The sequence below is a fragment of the Aulostomus chinensis genome, chromosome 3 (genome assembly GCF_037954235.1).
Source record: "Aulostomus chinensis isolate RoL2024-O1b breed Wild chromosome 3, RoL_Achi_v1.0, whole genome shotgun sequence".
Taxonomy (NCBI): domain Eukaryota; kingdom Metazoa; phylum Chordata; class Actinopteri; order Syngnathiformes; family Aulostomidae; genus Aulostomus; species Aulostomus chinensis.
The window spans coordinates 14,155,761-14,173,963 of NC_141322.1; the positions used below are offsets into that span (position 1 = coordinate 14,155,761).

The 18,203-nt window shown below is 44.4% G+C and overlaps 1 long non-coding RNA gene across 1 annotated transcript; it reads left to right on the forward strand.

Annotated features, from left to right (window-relative positions):
- The first annotated feature begins 10,452 nt into the window (after positions 1-10,452).
- On the forward strand, positions 10,453-12,028 carry LOC147267779 (uncharacterized). Its single transcript, XR_015112286.1, has 3 exons — positions 10,453-10,523; positions 10,631-10,787; positions 11,751-12,028. It is a non-coding gene; the product is annotated as an uncharacterized LOC147267779 (long non-coding RNA).
- Positions 12,029-18,203: the final 6,175 nt, after the last annotated feature.

Below are 18,203 nucleotides of genomic sequence, written 5' to 3' on the forward strand. Positions count from 1 at the left end.
TGGGTGAGAAAAACCCTTCAGGTTATTTTATTTATTTATTTTTTCATCAACAGTATAGAGAACAAATACATCATGGCAGCCTCTCAGACAGGTTTGATTCCAGTACAGTTGCCATGGAAACACACTTGGTCTGGTTACTGATCTACAATGAATTCCGTTTTTGTTGCAACATCACGTCACTATAAGTGTTGGAAGCTTTTAAGCAGAAGTTGAGTGTGACTTGTTCACTTGATTCAGTTGTCACTCACAGGGAAACACACAAGCGAGCCGTTGCGAGCCCGATCTCCCACTCAAGTCATGTTCTTCCTGGTCACTCTAGCAACCCAGGCACTTGGCGTGAACCACATTGCTTCGTTTATTTAAGTTCGGGCTTCTGGTCTCTGCATTCGACTGTGTCAGTTGTTCTTACGTGACCTGAGCGTTAATAGACTTTTCTTTTGTCTTCTCACTGTGAGTATCAAGGAGGACAACGGGAGCGAAATAAGTTCCACGCAGGAGATTGTGTCACAAACACAGTCTTCATGTTGTTTATGAAGTTTGTCCGGCAGTTGTGATTGTTTGTCTTTGTGGCTTGATAGCGGGCATGTGCAGCTTCACAGAGATCACAGAGATCACAGTGGAGATGGACTTTACCTGCAGTGGGTGAATTTTCAATGAAACTCTGTGACACATGAGGACAAAGCCACTGGGCCACCACTCCCTAGTCATTATGAGTAATTTAATCTATCTATCTATCTATCTTTGAATAAGCTACTGGCGCTAACTGTCCAAAAATAACTTGCTATTAGTTGTAGGTAGCTTTGTGGTGCCATTAGCTTCAAGCTAACTATACTAGCTGACTCTTTCTGCATTCTGGAGTAGCATAGAAGCGACACAGGAGGGAAAAACATCTCTCTGAGCTGAGGACAACTATTTGAGGGGAATTAAAAGTCAAATTACACTTTTTGTGGGACGCTTTAAGTGTCTCAGTCATAATAACTGTTATGGAAAGATAAAATGTTATTAATCCAATGTTTGTCCCTAATTTGCTGTCATCAAACTTTACATCAGAACATCAAAGCCATTGCTTTTGTCACCGAAGAACGTTTTTCTCAACGCATCATACAACAAACGATTTCCTGAAAATTCACTACAGGACAATTATGATTTGAATATGAAAATAAGAGCTAATCGGTTTAAAATCAAGACAGTGACAATGCTCTCCAAAGCAGAGCATAATTACAATGCAATTTTGATCAGATTAGACGAACATTTAAAGTTACGAAAAAAACATTTGGAAAACAATGTATTGCAGACTGCATTCAGAAGTGGATTTACCATTGAGAGCTCTGTGTCATTGAAGACGAGCAGAGGTCTGATTCTAGTCAGCTCAAATGGTTTATTCTGCCTCTGGCACTGGAAACACAACCCTTCGACTCCTGAGGAGATATTGTGTACCCATGTGATCCGGGAATGGTTGAAAATGAAATACACTTTTTTGTTTTATTGTCCAATATATCAGAATCTTAGACTTGCTTTTGCTTCACATGCCTGCTGAATGTCATCATCTATGACTGATGCACAGGTATGCAGATAAAATATTTAGTTGACATCCACTTTTATTAAATGCTTAGCAACAGCCAACAAGTGCGGTCTCAGTTGAGGATTTCTGCCTTAAATGTGTGAATTTTGTTTTCTAGCTGCCATGTCTAAAGAGCGTGGATTTAAAAGAAACTTTTATAGCTCAAAACACAACAGTATAGTACGGTGTTACAACAACACTTGTAAGAAAAAACATAATTGTGCATTAACTGTGGCCACACTTGATCTACAGTAATCTATTTAAGAGAATAATAGCATGAGGTGTTAAGGGTCTGGATAGTATTATTTTCTGTGTGTCAGTGTGTGACTTGGGGTGTGTGTGTGTGGGGGGGGGGGGAGTAAAAGTGTGACTAGACAGACAAACAGCAGTCACACATCTGGCTCAGGTGCAGGGTGTGACAAGGTTAAATTCGCTGCAGTCACAGGTATTCTGCCTGGAAACTAAGTGTCTGTGCAGGTTTGCGCGAGTGTGGTGAGGAGCTGGTTAGACAGATTCCTGAGCTGCCTGTCGGCGTGAGAGGCGTGAAGTCATGGCGCATCAATCAGCAACCTGCCGTCTGCTGTGCCACATCTTCCATTGTACCTGGAGCGCTGGAAACAGCTGAAAGCTTGAAAAACTCACTTTACCAACGTCATCTAAAAAAAACGAAAAAACAAGCTTTGCTCACTTGGCATGCACCCACTTTTAGACCCCTACTGCAACTCTTCATCTGCTCCGTCTCTCCAAATGAAAGCGATAACAGTTCCGCGCAAGAGGTGAATAATTTGACTCATGATGTCCTTTGAGATAACGTGCCTTGTTTATATCAGAAATGTCTTTCGAAGTGAGAGAGAGAGAGTGAGAGAGAGAGAAAGGGAGTGGTGAGAAACAAACCATCCAGCTGCACACGTCAGAGAACACAGTGTGTATTTCTTGTTCCTGCATTTTTCCTTGTCACAATTTCTTATAGCTAAAACATTTGTTTGTGGATGTGTATCTACCCCCCTGCATCCAGAAAACGACTCTGCCTTTGATAACCTTCTCCCTTTGATCTTTGCACTGCAATCTATCTCTTGTACAACAAAAAGCCACAGACATGATTGATAATGCATGCATGCTCGGCTGGCTGCTGGCACACTGCTTTGATCTCTGTCAAATCTGAACAAGACTGGCTAATAAAATGTAGGGCAACCCATGTTCTGCTGGGTCTAAAGGAACTAGAGATGTAAATGGTGAGACCGAACCACTCGATAGCTAACGCACAAACAGTCAAGACGGAAATGAAGCTCCCAATCACCCTCTTAATGCTTGCTTTGGCCTACCTTTCACCTCACTGGGAATTGCACCGACACCCTCCTATCCAATCTGACATGAAGCTGTCGAATGCAAATATCTCCTTGATTGCGGCTCACATATAGCCCAGCTCAAAAGTTCTGTGACAGCTTTGGTCTCTCCATACGAGGCTTCAAGACCAAACAGTACTTGACATACACACACACACACACACACACACACACAGAGGGCATCTCGTCTACACTCTCTTCACCGATCTCTCCCTCGCTCTGTCTAACAGCGCTGCTAGAACATGCATGTATTATTCATTTAGCAACTAGCAGGATGTGGGGCCTTGTCAAGAACTGAACCCACCACAGCGGCGAGAAGAGAGAAGCCGAGAGCAGCAGAGGGGGGAGGGGAAATCAGGAAGAAAGCATGGAGACTTGTGTTATCTGGTAATCTCATATCTCTATAAGTGGGCCTGGATACAACTGCTGTTACAGAATATATGTCTGTATCTATAGGTCTCCTGCGGAGGGGCACACACCCACGACTCCTCTTTCCATTGGGATCTGAACCAACATCCTCCTCGGAGCCCTCACTACAGTGAACTCTGCAGTCGGAAATTGCAGTTGAAGTTGATGGTAGCACCTCTTTCTTGCAGCGTGACCAAATCTAGGTGGAACATTTGAACTCAGAAGGGACCCACTCCTCCATGTCCCCTCGCCAATCTTAAACACTAATCTGACTGGCATTTTCTCCTCTTTCACCCTGTGACTCAAGAGACATCAGCGGTTGAAAGAGCAGAACCGCTCGGTCAGAAAGAGCTACTACTCTAGAGAGGGGCTTGTAGGCTCCCTGTAGGAAAGAAAGGGGTGGGAGATGCTGAAAGATGGAGGGAGGAGAGGTCTGGGATGGTAGGAAGGGTGAGGTGAAGGAAGGAGAAGAGATCAACCGGGAATCCAGTCTTCTAGACTGAACATCAATGTACACAGTCATCATCTGTGTGTGTTCACACCAAACGTGAATTCGCACATTCACGCAAACAGTTTCCATACAAAGTCAATGCAAACACGTGAATGATGTGAATTTTCAGTCGGGCAGCGCGAATGGCCACACTCAACTTGTCCTCCATCTTGTGACACAGTCGGCCGTGACGTTGGGACAACCTCAACGGTGATTGGCTGTCGTAACGCAAATTTTTCGGCAAAGTTGAATATTTTCAACTTGCGCGAATGGCGAAATTTGAATTCACGTCATTCGCCTCATTCGCGCCACCCGACTGAAAATTCTCCCAATTTGCGCGTTTGCACAGACTTTGTTTGGAAACTGTTTGTGTGAATGTGCGAATTCGCATTCAGTGTGAACCCACAGTAATACATTTCATTCCAGATATTTTAATTCTATTTTTGTACCGTTACCACTACCACCTGTTAAAGAGAGATTATTTTAGGAATAATAAAGCATGTTGAATAACCACTGAGGAGCCTAATTGAAATTGTATCTTTGCTTATACATACAGAGGAGGCATACTTTAAATAAAGTTATTAGGCATTGTTGGGTAAACTAGGAGTATCATTTATGTCCTCCTTTTTTGGAAATCAAAACATGGTTCCTATTAACATTATAAACACCAGAAGTAGGGAATTGAGAAGGTGCATCTATCCGAGATATGTTATCAATAAGCAGGGGTGCAGGAGTGACATCCCAGAAAAGTGCAATTCTTACAGAAATCTCCAAACATCAAAAGTCGCAGCCTGGATTTTTACTATGATGTTCCTTTAAGGTCTTTGCGTCTTATTCTTGTTTGTCTGGTGGATTTTAGAGCGTGTTTTTCAGTTCCTGTGTTGTCTGATTTGGTTAAATTAACCCAAAGTGTTTATCCAAATCTATAAACAAGTTGCTGTACCAAATTATGAGCTATCATGACATGATAAAACTAAAGAAGACATTGAACCACCTTTTTAAATTAAAGCTGCAAGCAGCGTTGTTAGAGCCTGAGCCCCTGCTGGGTGGCAAAGGGCGCCCCAAATTCTTTCTTGTTCACTGACTTTTCACTAAGTACAGACATCCTTGTGTGTTCCCTCCTTCCTCCTCAGGGGTGGGTCCCAAACGTTGGCTGCTGCTGGTTGGCACACCTGAGACTCATCCGCTCATCACTCTCCTGCTTAAATGCTCTGGTTCTCCATCCACTTATCGCCAGATCTTTACAGTCTACCACGCGGTAACTGTGTCAGGCCCCTCGAGTACTTTTGATCGCTTGCTTCCCCGAGTTTTGGTCACCTGTGTTTCCTGCCTCACGTCCTCACTCTGCTCTCCTGCCTTCCCAGATTCCCCGGCCATGCCAGTCAGCAACCATACGGACCCGCTCCCTCCCTGACCTCAATCTTCCTTGTGCCTCATCCTGGACCTCCTCCTCCGTCTCTCACCACCGTCACTGTCACTCTGAACCTTCAGCAGCCCCACCCCCCTCCTTGGCAGCTCACTACTCCTCCAGTCCCTCACTCCCTCCGCCATTAACGTCCCTCACTCCCTCCGCCATTAACGTCCCTGTGTTTGTAAATAAATTGTGATTTCAAGTTAACCAGTGGGCTGCACGGTGGTGCAGTGGTCAGCACTGTGGCCTCACAGCAAGAAGGTTCGGGGTTTGAGTCCCGGCTCGGGTGCGGGATCTTTCTGTGTGAGTCTCCCTGTTCCTGTGTGGGTTCTCTCTGGTACTCCAGCTTCCTCCCACCATCCAAAGACATCAAGAGGGGACGAGGCTGATTGATACTCTAAATTGACCGTAGGTGTGACTGTGAGTGTGAATGGTGTTCGTCTCTGTATGTTGGTCCTGCGATGGACTGGCGACCTGTCCAGGGTGAACCCCGCCTCTCGCCCGTAGATGCTGGGATAGGCTCCAGGCCCCCCGCAACCCTTACTAGTAAGGAATAAGCGGAAGACGACGATGGATGGATGGAGTTAACCAGTGTCTGCCTGCTTGGTCCACCTGCCTCCTGTTGTAACACCCAGGATCCTATTCAAAGCTCTACTGACCTGTGTGCTTGGAACTCTACTGATGGTGAAACTTGGACTTATTCTTCTTCATCATTAGATCTGGACAGCTAGTGAAGCCTATAGTCAAATTTCTGATGATTTTTGTTTCACACTAGAGTTGGACTTGAATCTCTGGTGATGACTGGTCATCTCACTAGATTTGGACTTAACACTCTGGTGATGATGGTGTCCGGACTTGAATTTCTCTTGAGGACTGTACATGGAATTCTACATCCACTTATACGTTGGCTGAAGACCAAGCTTTAATAAAAGTACTCTTCATAGAGTAAACATACTCTACAGAGTAGAGAGACCTGGTGTCACCTCAATCACCCAGTCATGGAAGGTGTTGCCAAGCAAGGTGCTGTTGACGAAATCAGAACTCCTTCAGGTCCAGTTGTGTGTCCTGATCCACCAGTTCACAACCAGGCTGTAGAACTCTCACCACGCCTTTGAGCTCCTCAGAGCTTTGGGCCCTGACTGCCTTTAAACCGAAGAAAAGACGACGAGATGTCACTTTGAAGGACCAGTATATGAGGGAAAGAACGTGACGTGGCCATTATGCGGGGCTGCACACAGTCATCATCACTCATTTGTGATGGCTGGACTTTAAATAATAGAACAAACAAATAGAAAGAACAAACAAATAAACAAACATCTCTAATCAGCAGCAACAGAAAAAAGCAGCTATCTAATCAACCTCACTAATTTCTCTAAGTCACTTACTAAGAACTCTTAATTATGCCTGCATTTAAAAATCTCCTGCTGTCTGGATTTGCAGCAGCACTCATTCAATATCAGCCTGAGAGATGCGGCCTCCACAAAAGCGGCCAACCAAGATCTGGACACCCGGCTGGCTGTGGTGGACAAGTCTGGCCTCCCTAGCAAGGCCTGGATTTACCAGCATGGTATTCTCCCTTGGATCCTCTGGCCTCTCCTGGTGTATGAAGTCCCCATTTCAATGGTGGAAGGCTTTGAGATGAGGATCCGTAGGTGGCTGGGACTGCTGCAAAGCCAGAGCAGCATCGCTCTATATGGGCAGAACAACAAGCTGAAGCTCCCCATCAGTTGCCTTAGCAAGGAATTCATGGTGGCCTGGTTCAGGGAGGTCCTGCAACATCGGGAGTCCAGTGATCCAAAGGCTGACCAGGTTGGGATTGAAGTCAGGATGGGGCAGAAGTGGAGGGCTGCTGAGGCTGTGGACGTCACAGAGTCAAGGCTATGGCAAAGGGTGTCAGTGGGCACAGTGGCACAGGGGAGAGCTGGCCTTGGCAGCAGAGGAACACCTCGCTATAACGCAAGAGAAAGAGAGGTGGTTGCTGATCCTTGAGGAGGTGCATGCAGGAGTTGAGGAGATGCGAGCCTGCCAGATGGTCGGAATACGGCGACAGGGTGCCTGGACGAGATGGGAGCAAGCAGTGGAGCACAAGGACTGAACTATGGAAGGCTGAACCTCATAGAATTAAATTTGTGATCCAGGTGGTCTGCGACATGTTGCCAGGTCCATCCAACTTCTTCACCTAGGGGAAAGTAGAGACACCAGCATGCCCCCCTCTACCAGAGGAGAGGAATGTTGGAGCACATCCTTAGCTGCTGTCCAAAAGCCCTGGGTGAAGGGCGTTACCACTGGCAACATGACCAGGTCTTAAAAGCCATAGCGGATTCGATCTGCAGTGGAATTAGCCACAGCAAGAGCCTCCAACCTGTGAAGACCACTGCTTTTATTAGAGCTGGGGAGAAGTCAACACCAGCTGCTCGGAACACCTCCTCAGAGGAGGTTAATACCAGTCAATCAAACCAAGTTACAAATGTAATGTAGGCATGGTAAAACATCCTCAAGTCAGCACTCATCAGTGGTGTGCAGTTGTGTGTAAATCAAATATATGAGCCAGACACACATTAATAGAACAAAAGCCATGGAGGAGAGGTCTTGACTCAGGGATGGTAGGAACAGTTAGGTGGAGGAAGGAGAAGAGGGAGAATAGTAGAGAATGGGCATACATGCTATATATGTTTAAATGAACTGAATCCAGCACGTGTTTGTGTGTGCAGAAATTCCTGCGTGGATACAGATTATTCAGGCTGTGCATGTGGAAAGGAGGGTGCAGGGTTGATGGAGGTCACTAATTTGGTTTATGACTGTTACGATGTAACAAATGATGAATTTAATGATTTTACTGGGGTTGTCATGTTCTCATTTCTCTTTTATTGGCATTACGGTACTTTCCTCCAGTCAAAAGCGTCTAATTTAGCATGCTTATAATGCGAGTGAAATCTGCTACATCAAATTTTTTGGTCCAATGCACTTGTGTAATGTGAAAGAGGTCATTTGTGTCTACAAACCCACAAAGTGATCACCTGACTCCCTACAATGTCTGCTGAGTCATTTTACAGGCTGGAACTTGGCTGCTTTGAGTCACTATCATTGATGCCGGTTCTCATGCATTTCCAGACTGTAGTTGTTTTGAGTGTTAAAGCTCAGAAATACAGACTCATATTCACTTGTTCCTGTTCAGCACCCAGCAGGAGACAACACATCAAACCAGATCGAAATGGAAGCGTGCAGCCGGACTTGAATGAATGTGTTATTGTCTTTTAAATATGAACATAAAGCTGCTGTTTTCCATAAAAGTGTCAGGTTTTGTGGAAAGTTTAACTTCTTAGCGCAGCCAAACATCAGTATAGATTTGTTGTTTTTAACATTTTCTATTGGTTTATGTGCTTCCATCACGTGTCCATAGAACACATAATTTGCCTTTTGCCATCAGTTTTTGCGATCGAGAGTTTGTGCTTGGTGTTGCTGGAACTCTAAGGACTTCCTGTTTGACTTGATCTGCTACAGACAGGAAGACGTTTGATGCATACGAGCGTGTCTGATGTGCAGCAGTGCTTCTGGTGGAGTCACAACCGTTGTGGTGAACAGTGCCACGCTCGTTGGCCAAAAGATTGCAGATGGAGCAAATGGCTGGTCAGACAACAGACCTAAGCAGTGTGGCAGCCGGAACGTCATGGACAGTGGCAGATTGGACTGGACGGGTCCAGCGCTGTGATGCTCTTTTTTTTTTTTTTTTGAGTGTGTGAAAAAGTAGTGGGTGATCTGGCTGGATTTTTCTACTCGCCTGTGCTCCAAGTACAATTTTCATTTTGCAAACTTCTATTTGTTAAGTTGCAAATGTGAGTGAAAAGCTCACGGCGTCTAATTTTGCAGTTGTGTCTATCGCAGTTTCAATATTGTTATTTACAATCCAGCTATTTCATTTACAACTGATTGTTTATGTTTGATTGAACTACAGTTTTTCTTCTTCTCTGGTTCGTATAGTGAAGCTGTACCGTTATTGTACGACAGCGAAGTACAAACTCATTGCCTCAGCTCACATCAACTGTGCCAGGCTCTGATACAAAGAAAACAAGCACGTGGGCTCATCTCAGTATTTTGTTTGACTCAGGCCGGATCTGTACAGATCCTGATCCACACTGTAATCTAACACCACAAACAAACTGCACCACTTTTGATAGGACACCTTTGAGAGGTTCAACACTGATACAGAGCAGCTTCAACATTCTTTGGGTAAAAATTGGTGCAATCGTTGTCCAGGTCATGATTACAAAGCACATTTCTTATTAAAAATCCTCACCTAAACTACGCGCTATAGTGACTGGGAAATCACTGATTCTCCCATTGAAGGTCGAGCTTACCATGTCAATGTCAGCTATTTGATGTTGAAATATGCTTGCCAAGTAATTATATAGCTGGCTAGCTAACGTTAGCTAAGGCAGACAACCTAAGCTCTGAACTGCCTTCAGCCTTGGCTCAATCTCAAAAATATCCAGGCCAAATTTCAGTTAAGAAGACTGAGCTGAACACAGTGTAGAGGCAGTTTTATGTATCCATCCAGACAACTACAGGCGAGCTCTACAGCATCAGCAGCTACCTTGGACTTCGGGCTGGATTAAATCGTTTAATCAACGAACCTCCGGTTAGCCGTTCACGGAATTTAATGCAAGACCCAGAGTTTATTTCAGCTAACAGTGTTTTCAAAGGAGTTGTCAAAGAGATAAGAGGGGCAGGGAAGAATAAAACAACACACCACCCCCCAAGCTCACCTGAAGACCAGCGCATCTTAAAATATTCTGCAGCGCTGAGTCCAGACAATCTGAAAGGCTTACTGAACAAGGTCTGGTATGATATTCAGTTGCACTTTGGACACAGGGACAAAGAGGGCAATCGGGATCTCAAACCTTACTCATTCATCCTTAAATGTGACGACAATGGAGCAAAATATTTCACCATGAGGTTCAATTAAGAAACAAAAAAATCAAAAAGACCGAGAAAACCGGAGGGGCGGTATGTATGAGGAGCGAGGAAATGCGCTCTGCCCAGTAGTGTCGCTCAAAAAATACCGAAAGAAAATTCCGCTCGATTCAAAGGCCCTGTATCTGCAGCCAAGGAGGGTAACAGTGGCGACAGACAGCTTCTGGTATACTGCCATTCCCCTGGGAGTAAACCAGCTGTCACAGATGTTACCCAGGATGTGCAAGGAGGCAGGGACACACACGTCTAACACCAACCCCAGATGAGAGCCACTGCCACACAGAAATTGTCTGATGCGAGACTCGAGGCGAGGACGATTATGGGAGTGAGTGGGCATAGGTGAGATGCTTTATAAAAACAGACACAAACTACGATGTCAGTTTTGATTCATAGATAATGTGTGGCAGAACATAAAATACAAATCTAAACAAAAACTTGCACCGCAGCTCTGAAAGCTCGCTAAAAAGTTCCTGGAGACCATCTACGGAGAGCCGGAAACGATGGAGCAACTCTGTCAACTCATCAGAAACACACATCATGCCACCAAAGCGTCTGTCAACGGACTCTTATTTCAACGGTTGCACAGTAAATGGAAACATTCAGGTAAGCCTTGTCTCCCTTCCAGGAGCAGAACTACTTGTGTTAGTGGAGCTAAATAAATGATTAAATACACAAACAAATCACAAGCTCTTGTCGCTGATTACTGTTAACTAATAAAATGCACTTTGTATAAAAGCAATATCACACGAGAGGGAGTGCTGTTGAATCAGCACAGCAGCACTCCCTCTCGTGTGATATTGCTCAAATGAACTTCTAAAGTTAGCACCGCTCACTTAAGTAATCTACTCAAGCTAACATGAACCCTTCCCTCTCAAGCTTAAACACTTTACAAAGTAATGAATGCATTACTTTCAGATGTCATCCCCGCGACTAAAAAGCATAACTGACACAAACATATATAAAATAGAGCATCAAGGGTTAGAAATATACTTGTGTATGGTTTATATTGATATTTACAAATCAATAACGCGCTCGCTGCTGTCTGTCTCATACAAGAACACGGCAGCGACCGCTCAGTTTGGAACTATTGAGGCTTAAATGAACCACATGACTGTGCCAGCGGTGACATCAAAGCGTGTCACAGCTCCCCCTCTCTATGGCTCTGGGTGTTGGAACAGACGGATAAAACCACAATCCTTCCGGTTTTGTTTTGAGTGACCTCTGGTCAGTCTGATTCCATGTAGATGTTGTGCATGCGGACAGCAAGACACACAAACTTCTGTCTGATGAATTGACAGTGTGTCAGGCTGTAAACAATGACATTGGAAGTCAGCATAACAATGAACTCAACATCAAAGTCTGTGAGCGAAGTAGTTAGTTAGCTTATACTAACTCTAATTACATTCCCACGGAGCCAATGGTGAGCGCTTATTTGCACCACTGTCGCTGCTGTCTGGCCGCAGGAGCAGATGATATAACCGGGGGTCAAATGGGGAAATCTTCAAGGTTTTATTTTATACTTTTTCCAGCAAGGTGTCATGACTTGATGTCCTTGTTATTGTGCAGAAAGATGAAGACAAAGAGGAGACGAAGAGTAGCCTTGCATAAACCATGAGTCGTCACTTTTGATCAGCTTGGCCCATCTGACAAGGCGACATTTGAACAAACAAAGGCCAACACTACTGTGAGTATAAACAGGGCCCAAGGGAGGGGCCGACCCCAAAACATGTGGCCCACCCTGACCTGTCGCCACTGAGAGCGAGGGCACGTCAGAACAATCACATTATGCTAGATAAATGTCCAGCCTGGGCACAAATATGCGTGGCTTCTTTATAACAGAAGGCTGCCACATGGCCCAGTTTGGAAAAACACTAACTTGTGACTCTGAAGATAACAGTGTGTGTGTGTGTGTGTGTGTGTGTGTGTGTGTGTGTGTCACCAACACATGGTTATTGGGCCCTGGAGCAATGCTGAAGACAGCTGCACAGTTGTGAAGACAGTGCCGACCACAAAGGGCCTACAGAACATGATTTCTCCACAATGCAAGCTTATGAAATGGTGCCTGTTGGCCAGAGAAATCCTTCAACAAATCCATCACACACACATTATATGACTCAACAAAGGGTGACTTTTAGACCCTTGCCTACCCCCTATCCCCATATTTGACAATAAATTAGAAGATGGTTCCACCAGGCTCTAAATCTGTATTTTACTGTAAATCTGGTATTTGAGTTTGTATGATGAACTGCAGGTGACCTGAGGAGCAGAATCTCTTAATTAAACTTTTCCCATCTCGCTTTTAACTGTTAATCTCACCCTGAGAGTAAGTGAGCGTTGTTGGCAGGCGTCATAACCCAACAGGCCCCAGGTCGAGGGATTCACAACTGCGGTATTAAACACACACACACACACACACCCCTGGCTGTGGATTCCTGTCAGCTCGGTTGTTCAGCTACCTCACCATTACTTGAAAATAAATGAAAAATCACCACATCATTTTCCTCTTCCTGCTGTCCTCCTGAATGATTCTGTGCATTTTTATGTTTGGCAAGATGCATACAGTATTTTGGATGAAAAGCTCCGAGAATTAGAGGGGAGTGCTGCTGGTCGATTACACCAGCTGGACTGAGCTATGTGTGGGGACCTGAATAACTGGAATCCCCTTAAAGGGAGAGCTCTGGGAATAAGTTAATCCCATAATGACTTCCGATCATGGCAGTCTCAGATCACCTGTCTTAGTTCGGATAAAAAAGAGAAGGTAAGGATAGAGGAGGGAAGAGCTGGATAACTCCTCTCTACCCCGGGGCAGTGTAATTATATCTGAGGATGAGATAAATGTCCTTTTAAACACACTTCCTTGCATACACACACTTGCACACAGCATCCAGGTAACATGTAGACGTTCCAGACCTCGGGCATTTCTCCACAAGTCTCCAACTGTGTGAATGATTTCTCTAAACTGCACCCTTGGGCCAGCGTATGACCATAAGGTAGCCTGTCAGGAAGGCGATACACAAATTTGGTTAACTTCCCAGTGCAGAAGAACACACACACGCACACGCACACGCACACACACACACACACACACACACAAGCAAGCAATCTGGGGAGCGTGGACCGACAACGGTGTGAGAGGGAAATGGGTGATAAAATCCTCATTTTCCTTCATTGCCAGGTCGTTTGTCTTCGTCGCGCAGGCGGCTCGCCAGTCATGGAAATACTGGCCGGTAACAGAGCTGAGTCACGTCAGGCATTCATCGATCATTCAACTGTTTACTGTTAGTCTCACTTGCTCTTTTGTTCTTCCTTTCACTCCGTCTGTACGGCTATCCCTCGCTTCACCACTTTCTCTCTCTCTCTCTCATACATAAACTTTTCGAAGGTGTAGTCTGACCCCTACCAACCTTTCTTTATTCCTTTCCTCCTTTGTCTGCCTTTCTTTTTAAATGGAGCAAAGCATTTCAGCAGTGTAGGTTATACAGATGAGTGTATGCCGAATAAGCTCATGGACTGAATGTGCAAAAAAGAAGACCGTGGTGAAGTAAGAGCTCCATCAGTAAAGGAAACGTTATTTTTTCAGTGTACAGGGCAGTAGTTGTCAGTGTGACAATCTCAGGAATGAACTCACTCTGGTGTAGAACTGAAACTCTCAGTTTAAGTTGCAAACATGGAAATGGCTGACTGGTTTGAGTTCAAACACATGAGAAATACATTTACTTTTCCTCTGAGAAGCAGAAAAAAAAGTTGTATTGGTCCAAAGCTACTAAAAGCATTAAACAATCTATACAAATCTGGAAAACCATCAAATATAGTCGGCCAGATTTATCTCAACCGATCCCCCGCCTTCTCATAAATGGTCTCAAACTGACGAACAACAATGATCTGACTTTTTTACTTACTAGTTTAATAAACTTCACATAAACGTACAGAGAATATCAGTTCAACCCATCCATCATCGCTTACCCATTAAGGGTTGGGGGGGGGGGGGGGGGGATCTGTGGCCGTCAGGAGCAATTAGGAGTTGTAAGGAGTCTTCGACGTGGTCACCGGGGGAAGTGAGGATCGAACCAGCAACCCTTTGGTTGCTAGACGACCACTCTCCCTCTGAGCCACGCCCCCCCTCATCAATTCAATATCAATAACAGTTTTTAACCAGGATTTACTGTAGCAGAGCTCGTTAGCGCTTTGAATCACCTTCAAAACAAGCAGGTCCAGGTAATTTAGAGCCTGCTGTTTTTAAGTCTTTTTCCATTTTACCTTGTTGGCAAAGAAAATCTAAAAAGACTAAAATGGGAAATTATTCATAAACAATAGATCGAACTCTTGAGTGAGCAAGTAGAAGCATAGCTTGCTAACTCAACTGCCTGCATCTCTCTTAATGTGCCACAAAAATCGAAAAAAATATAGCTGTTGTTGTCATGAAGGTCATGATGATGTCAATGAAGACCTCCATATCTTCTCTGAAACAGAATTTTAATTTTGCTTTCTCCTACGTCTGCTGCACACTGGCATTCTTCATGCTACGCTGTTTTTCAGCCATTTCAATTACTCCTTCAAAGTGGAGACAGTGTCTTCAAAACAATCTAATCTCCATCCACAGTGTACTTTGACTTTGTCTCATCCAGTTAAATGGCAAAGCTACAGGTTCCACCATTTAGTACATATACTCATTTTTTACATAACGCCGTCACACCTTCGCTGTACTTTACTCTGTTTTGTCTCATCTAACCAGTCACACACTCAGACGGCGTGTAGAAGCTACCATGCAGTCAACCGTCTGACTAGGACCAGTTAGAGGTTCAGTATCTTGCTTAGCGACATTTTGAAACAGACACCTGGGGACGTGAGGATCAAACCAGTGACCCTCTGGTTGCCTGAACCCTCGAGCCAGGCTGCCCAAGAAGAATGAGTCACTCCAGCCACAGTTACTCAGAGCTGTGCAAAATCAGTGGAACGTGACAACCACAGAAGATTAAACAGGGTTGTGCAACACTCAGTAATGTTGAATTTCTTGTCAAGAAAGCCTTGCTAAACGCTTGCAGGGGAAAATGTTGGGTTTCAGCTCTGGATCCTCGATTCTTACGTGAAAAAATAATTAAATATCCAAGAAATTTCACATCGGTGGTTGGTGTGTGACAGGACTGCCTCCTCTGTGGTAAGAACCTGAGATCTGGCACCCAGCAAAGGTACTGGTGACGGTTAGACTGGTCTGAATGAACAACACATCTTAACCTTGACATCACACCAATGTCTATTTTTTAACCTGCAGATTAAAATCATCATGTCTCTGGAGGAGGAGGTTGCATGTGGTGAGGCAACAATATGGTGGTCAGTCTTTTACTGGCCGGCCACTATTGTGTTACAAATTTCCAACTCAGCGTTGGTGGGATGAACGCAAGACTAAAAAAAGAAGCTTTGTCAATAATTTTAGTTTCATGTGACTGAGAGAAGGAGTGAGCTGGAGGTTGGCTGCTGCAGGTACATGTATAATCCCCCCCAACACACACACACACACACACACACACACACAGGAACTCAATCTACAATATGGTAATTCAACAAGGAGCTCAAGTGTGTGCAGGTGAATTTGCCATACAGCTGCTACTCTGTGTGTGTGTGTTGTTCAGCTTGTACAGGATGACTCAGCAGCGTTCAGCCCCCGCGGGAACACAGGCTGCCTGTTAGCGCTCAGCTAACTGCTTGAGCCGATGCATCACCATCCCACCTGAGCGCTGCAGAGGGTGAGGGGAAGGAGGAAGAGATGCAGATATTAAGGGAGGGAGAGAGAGAGAGAGAGAGAAGTAAGTAAAGATGAGTGCACCTGTCTCCAAGCACAAGCTGCTACTCTTGTTTCCACATTCCCTGGAGAGCAAAGAGAAACATGCACAACTGCTCACGTGCAACAATCAGGCTGTTGTACGTGTGATGACATTCACGGAGGTGCACTCATACATTATCTAATATCTAGGAACCACGTCTTTACTGGGAAAAGACAATTTTGTGCCGTCAGTTTTGATAAGAGCTTACACTCCAAGATAAGCGAGATCAGATGACACAATTAAGACCAAGGGAGTGAAAGGAATCTTTTCAACAAACAGACCATGTTGTTGGAGAATTCCTCAAAAGCACCACTTCCTCTCATTAGTTTTTCTAAAATAATTTGACTCTAAATGACAACAACGCTGAACTGATCCTTTGAAAGTCTTTCGCTGTTTCTCCAAAATTGTTCTTCTTCCATCCCAATGAAATGTTGTTGGAAAATATTTTATGAGCCACACTGTCGTGTCTTGTTGTTCCTCATGACCCCAAACAGGTGCTTTCTTATAATCCCTCAAATACCACCTTCATGTCAGACCCTCGATGACCACGTGTCCTGTTTAGCCTGGATCCTATCCCAGCTGACATTGTGTGAGAAGCCGAGTTCACCCTGGACGGGTCACCAGTCCATCGCAGGGCCATCAGGAGCAATTATGGGTTCAGTATCTTGCTCAAGGATACTTGGACATGGTCACCTGGGGAAGTGAGGATCGAACCAGCGACCCTTTGGTTGCTAGACGGCCACACTACCTCTGAGCAATGCTGCCCCCGGACAAAAATACAAAAAAACATATAAAAAAAACCCACAAGTGACAGATGTACTGACAGATGGATGAACATATTGGTGGCTTTATCTTGTGATAGGATACGTTCAGGAAAATGTGGAAGAACACCAGTCAAATCCTTCCAGCACCCAAATGACGCAGGTCATTACACAATCTATATGTCTGCTGGAGATAAAGACGGTTTGTTAGTTCAGGTAAAAATACACGAAGAGTGAAGAATATACTGGAATCTAGTATTGGTATCATGTTTGCCAACAAACAAATAAAAACAAGCTCAGTAAAATGACATTTTATATCAGAAATTCACCAAAAAAAATTATAAAACAGCCTTTTCTATGTTATGTTGTGACATGAGGAGGATATTTTAAGGTCTTTACAAAACCATTCTGGTTATTTGTTACATGAGAAGGAAATAAATCGGTGATTATCTCATCTCACACTTTCCTCTTAAAACCTTAATATAGTGTAAGTGTTACAACATATTGGCCACACTGGCAACCGCTGGTACAATTGGTTTTAAGATATATATATAAATATGTGTGTATATAAAAAAGTCCAAATTTATACTTCTAAATTTACCATTCTTCACAAAATTGGTCACTACAATGTTCCCACGATCACAAAAACAATGAAAAACAAAAAAACAAAAGAAAATAACCTCTAATTTTCCTGTACAAACACACTCAGTAATAACACATATTCAAGTCATGCCTGACTCCTTCAAACACACCCACCCACCCACACACACACAGATTCACAGCGGTCATGTAGACAGACAGGCTGACAAGCAAACGCGCACACACACACACACACACACACACACACACACACACACACACACACACACACACACTAGTGCATGCTGATGGTGTCTGGCACCTCCATGGACAACGTGTCCTGAAGGTCTGGACTGTGTTTTTCAAACCAAGTTCACTTTAGTGTGTGTGTGTGTGTGTGTGTGTGTGTGTTGTGTAAGAGTATGTGTGAACAACACAACATCATGTGCTGTGTCGTTTGAGGTCAGATTGGAGATGACTATTCATAGCGGAGACATTATCCAACTCTCCAAGCATCTGGTCCAGAAAGAGACAAACCCAAAGAATTTTCTCACACTGGCTTCATTCTCGCTGCGAAGGAGGGGAAACACAGAGCGCAGGACAGCCTTGGAACAATCAAACCTCTTTGGGCTTCAGATTTCAGAAAAAAACAAAAAGCAAAACCTCATGTTCAGGGAGGGAACGTTGATACAAACACAGTGTAAAACTGACCTGGACTTTCCTTCAGACACACGTCACAGTCAGACACGTACATGCATCAATAAACTGGTCGACCAAACTTCCTTTTTCTCTCACAGAGATCCCGAAGAGGCACACACACACGAACACACATGCCAGGTGTGTCTTTCAGACTCCGCAAC